This window comes from Pteropus vampyrus, unplaced genomic scaffold (genome assembly GCF_000151845.1).
Source record: "Pteropus vampyrus isolate Shadow unplaced genomic scaffold, Pvam_2.0 Scaffold68, whole genome shotgun sequence".
Lineage (NCBI taxonomy): Eukaryota > Metazoa > Chordata > Mammalia > Chiroptera > Pteropodidae > Pteropus > Pteropus vampyrus.
In genome coordinates, this window is record NW_011888849.1 from 3,963,408 (window position 1) to 3,968,976 (window position 5,569).

Genomic DNA, 5,569 nt, shown 5'->3' on the forward strand with positions numbered 1-5,569 from the left:
GAGGGCAGCGAGGAGGGCCATACAACCAGAGTTTACGACAGAAATAGAAGAAAGGATGTGATACCCTTGATGGATTCTGATCCTGGAGATCTGTTTTGTAATTCAAGTTTATTACCCACATCAAATTCACTAAATTGTAATGTCTTACAATTTTTTTTATTGACTTTTTAATTTAATTTTTTGAACAGTTTCTATGTATTTTGTTTTTCTTTTTAAAAATAATTTTTAATTTTTTAATTACAGTTGACATACAATATTATACTAGTTTTGGGTGTACAACATAATAATTAGACATTTATATAATTTATGAAGTGATCATCCCAATAAATCTAGTACCCATCTGATACCATACATAGTTTTTTTTAGGGTACATAGTCAATATTATTTTTTAATTTGATACCATGCATAGCTATTACAATATTATTGACTATATTCCTTATGCTATACTTTACACCTCATGACTATTTAGTAACCACCAATTTGTACTTCTTAATCCTGTCCCTCTTTTCACCCATCCTCCCAAACCCCCTGCGACCATTGAAATATCCTCTGAAGCAGCAGCATTGGAAAGATGGCAGAAAGAGAGTGAAGAAAAAAGATCCCATTGGTTCTAGAAAATCTCCTGAATAAGAGGAAGGCATTTCAGGCCTCAAAGCCCCCAGGCAAAGCAGGCACTTTTTGGAAAGAAGAAGCAGAGGGAAGGAAAAACAATTAGAATGGTTCCAACATGATGCCTGGCGGCAACAACATGACAAAGTGCACCGCAGACGACTAGAAGTGGAAACTTGTGGTTTGGAAGTGCTGGATGATCGTCCCTTGAGCTTAGCTGTATACATCCAAAAGATTAATGGAGTGAGTTTAATGGTGAAGAGGACCATTGTAAGGCTTCACCTGAAGATTTTCAGTGGTGTTTTTGTCAAAGTGACACCCCCACACCATAAAAATGCTACGTGTAGTGGAGATTTCCAAATCTGAAGTCTGTCCGGGAACTCATCTTAAAATGTGGACAAGAAGAGTAGCTGGGGAAGTTTGGTGTCATTTGCTTGGAAGACCTCATTCATGAAATTGCCTTCCCAGGGAAGAATTTCCAAGTGATCTCAGAGTTCTTGTGCCCTTTCTATATCTCGGTGGCCCGTCATACTATCAAGAATAGAGTGGGCTTCTTTGAACAGATGGCCTTACCTGGCTATTGAGGCGAATGCATCAATCAGCTCATACGGCAGCTGAACTAAACATAGGATATCTGAAAGCACAATGCATTGGAAGCATGTGTTTTTGTTTTTTGGAACTATTATCCAGTATCTTCAGAGAAGATTATTTTTTGCTATATCTTCAGAAACTGGAGGGGAAAGTTCAGAGGAAAGATAGTGATGTTCCTTGCAGGCACTTCTCATCACAGCCCAGTTCCAAAGGAAAAGTCTCAGTGTTTTCCACGTTGGCTGCTGCTGCCACCTCTGAAATCAGCAAAGGACTCATGCCACAGAGGAAGGGTCTTGCTTCATCACATCTATCCAGGGGTTTAATGTTGGCGAATGGATACCCAAGCAAGAATACAAGATGGCAATAGGCCAGGCCTAGGGCATACTTAAACCTAGGAGTTCCTAAGGCCTTCTTTTGGAAAGAACTTTAAATACAGTTAGAAGAGCACAAAAACTGTGCTCAGTTGTCTCTGCTCTGAAAAAAAAAATGTTATCTGTATTTATGAGTTTGTTTCTGTTTGGTTTGTTTGTTTATTTTGTTCTTTAGATTCCACATATAAGCAAAATCATATGGCATTTGTCTTTCTCTGTCTGACTTACTCCACTCAGCACAATACCTACCAAGTTCATGTGTGTTGTTGCTAATGGCAAAATTTCATTCTCTTTTATGGTTGAGTAATATTCTATTGTACATATGTAGCACCTCTTCTTTAATCATTCGTCCCTTGATGGACACTCACGTTGCCTCAATGTCTTGGCTATTGTAAATAATGCTGCGATGAACACATGGATGCACATGTCCCTTCGAGGTAGTGCTTGGGATTTCTTTGGATAAATGCCCAGAGGCGGGATTACTGGGTCCTTCTTAGTCTCTTGTTATAGCCAAAGTTTATTTTGTCTGGTACAAATATTGCTTCTTCAGTTTTTTTGTTTGTTTCTGTTTTCATAAAAACAGTCTGTCTGTCTTTCAATGTGAAGTGAGTCTTGTAGGCAGCATATAGAAGAGTCTTGTTTTCTTATCCATTTAGCTCCCCTATGTCTTTTGATTAGAGCACTTAATTTATTTACGTTTAAATTAACTATTGATAGATATGTAGTTATAGCTGTTTTACATTCATAGTTTTGATGTTTTTTTCCTTCTTTTTAAAGAAGTCTCTTTAACATTTCTTGTAATACCGGTTTGGTGATGATGAACTCTAGCTTTTTCTTTTCTGGGAAGATCTTTGTCAGTCCTTTGATTCTAAATGATAGCTTTGCTAGGTAGAGTAATCTTGGTTGTAGGTCTTAATTTTTCATCACTTTGAATATTTCATGCCAATCCCTTGTGGCCTGTAAAGTTTCTGTTGAGAAATCAGCTGACAGTCTTATGAGAGCTTCCTCGTAGGCAGCAAACTGCTCTTTCCTTGCTGCTTTTAAGATTCTCTCTTTGTCTTTAACCTTTGGCTCATTAATTATGATGTGTCTTGGTGTGAGCTCCTTTGGGTTCATCTCAGTTTTGGGTTCATCTTGTTTGGGACTCTCTGTGTTTCCTGGGCTAGTATGTCTATTTTCTTTGCCAAATTATGGAAGTTTTCCATCATTATTTCTTCAAATAGGCTTTCCATTTCTTGCTTTCTCTCTCTTCTTCTTCTGGTATCCCTATGATGTGAATGTTGGTACACTTGATGTTGTGCCAGAGGCCCCTTAAAGTATCTTCATATTTGGGGATCTTTTGTTCTTTTTGCTGTTCTGATTGGGTGTTTTCTGCTACCTTATTGACCAAATTGCTGACTCAGTTCTCTGCTTTATCTAATCTACTATTGATTTCCTTTAATGTATTCTTATTTCAGTTACTGTACTCTTAATTTCTGACTGGCTCTTTTTTGTGTTTTCTATATCCATTTTATTTGCTATCTCTTTGCTGAAGGTCTCACTGAGATCATTGAACGTCCTTATAACCAGTGAACTCTGTGTCTGGTAAATTGCCTGTCTCCATTTTGTTTAATTCTTTTTCTGAAGCATTATTCTGTTCTTTCATTTGAGACATGTTTCTTTGCCTTTCCATTTTGGCTGCCTCCCTGTATTTGTTTCTATGTATTAGGTGAAGCTGTTATGCCTCCTGGTCTTAGTAGAGTAGCTTTATGTAGTACGTGTCCCGTGGGGCCCAGCAGTAAAATCTCCTTGGTCACCTGAGCCAGGCTGTCCATGTATGTCTTTTGTGCAAGTTGTTTATGCTTTCCTGTTGTAACTGAGCCTTGCTTATTGTTGCCATGTCAATGAAAGGGATTGATCCTCAGGCTGACTGGTTGTGAAGACTGGCTGTGACTATAGTGGAGGAGCTATTGTGCAAGGACTGACCTTAAAAGCATAATTTATTTTACCAGGGGTCTGGTGTCTGCCCTTTGGGCATGTCGTTTGTGGAGGTGGTTACATGGTGATATGGTGTGGTCTGAAGCTAGCCACCAGGTCTGTTAATTCTGGGGCCTCTTGGGTGGGGCTCTAGTGCAGGTGAAGTCCAGCTGCTGCCAGCGCCCTGCCCAGAGACACTTGATATAAGCTACAAAGTGACCTGCAAGTGGTTATAACTTATCCTGCGCTTGGAAGTGCCTGGAAGAGGCTGAGCTGAAAACTGAGGCTGGGTGCCACTAGTGCTGGGCTTGGGGCTGCTTAGTAAGAGGTATAGGTCATGTTGAGGACAGACGCTGCTTCTTTGGGGTGTGTGAACTTTTGAGAGATTTTAGGAAAGTCTTCAGCATGAGCCGAGACAGGTTATTTGTATGGAAAAGTCACTGGAAGTGGCTTGGGTGGGCCTGCAAGTTAGGTGGGGCAGGGTCTCAGAGAATCACTAGAGTGCGGCAAACAGTGTTAACTAGGTTGATGGAGACTCATATATGGCGCCCACCTGTGTGTGTATACTGGGTGATGGGAGGCCTCAACAACGGCACAATGGATTCTACCAGCACTTCTGTCTGGGAAAAAGCTGTCCCTCCAGCCCTCACCCAGAAGCCAGACAATTCAGTTCTTCTCCAAGTGTCCCTGATGCCTTTTGACCTGCTGCCCCAGTACTAGAGCTCAGAGCAAGTGAGTTTGTCAATGAGTAAATCTATGCATGGGCCCTCTAAGAGGATTGCCTGTGACTCTGGCCACCCTCTGTCTCATTTAGCCGCAATCTCTACTAGTTTTCATAGACAAAATTCATGGGTAATTCTCCTCCCAGCACTGGAATCCCGGACTGGGTAATCTGTGTGTGGCTGGGACCCCTTGCTCCTCAAGGATGATCTCCTCAACCAAACTAGCCCTCCTGAGGCATTCACACACTGCCACGTGTGAATGTGGAACCAGCCTGTTCCATGTCTCCACCCCTCCCACCAGTCTCGAGGTGTTTTCTTCTGTATTTCCTTAGTTATAGGTCTTCTGTTCAGCTGGACTTCAGGCAATTCTCAGTGATGGTCATTATAAAGTTTAGTTGTAATTTTGATGTGATTGTGACATGATGCAAGCACAGCATTTATTTAATCCACCATCTTGACTGGAACCATTGACTTTTCAAAACCAGCTTGTTTTTAGGGAGCTCCAGCAATAACAGCTTTCGATAAATGTAACTAGTTTTATACCTTTATTGTCATCAGTATTTTCCAGATAATTCCAGTCTAGAGTCAAAACCAGGGTCTCCCTATTAGAAACAGAACAGATGAGAGAAATAGAACTCTGTTTCTCCAGCTCCACTTCCACCCACAATAGTAGAATCCAGCCCTGCCCTAGTTTACCCTCTACTTCCAAATAAGTCAGGTTGCTCCAGGGAGTGTTTGAGGGTTTCGCCTTCCTGTTCCATGTACCATGGGCACTCTTCTGCCACTGCTCCCTCCAAGGCCCAAGACCAGCCTGGTATAGGCTGCTCTGGTCCTTGGCCAGGTTAGCAGCACCCCAGGGAATCGGAACAAAGGTTTAGGCTGACTCTCTGTATGTACCCAAGTTATCACATAATAAAACTGCGGTGACAGAGGAGCTTTAGTGCACTTTTATTTCAGTCTTCACTCCTCAAGGCTCTAATACCAGTGCCTAGGACAAGGAGGGCAGTGGGGAAGGCATCTAGAATGCAAAATACTCCCAAAGCCTTGGATTGAGCTATGTTCTTTGAAGCAAATCTGTGTTCTCTCACCCTCTTCTCTCACCTTAAATTCTTTTCCAAGAGACTCCTAGTCATCTTTGAAAATGACCCCCAGGGGACACTACCCCATCCAGTAACACACCAGTAACAATTGGTTCCACAATGCCCAAATGCCTGATGGAGTCAGAGAGACTCAGCACAGCTTAAGGTTTGAAGTCAAGATCCTGTTTCTTTTGCCTAGACACACACTATTCATATACATAAACGCACACACATACAGACT

General features: G+C 41.6%; 1 pseudogene; it reads left to right on the forward strand.

Moving 5' to 3' along the window:
- Window positions 1–550: 550 nt before the first annotated feature.
- On the forward strand, window positions 551–1,315 carry LOC105293101 (annotated as a pseudogene).
- Window positions 1,316–5,569: the final 4,254 nt, after the last annotated feature.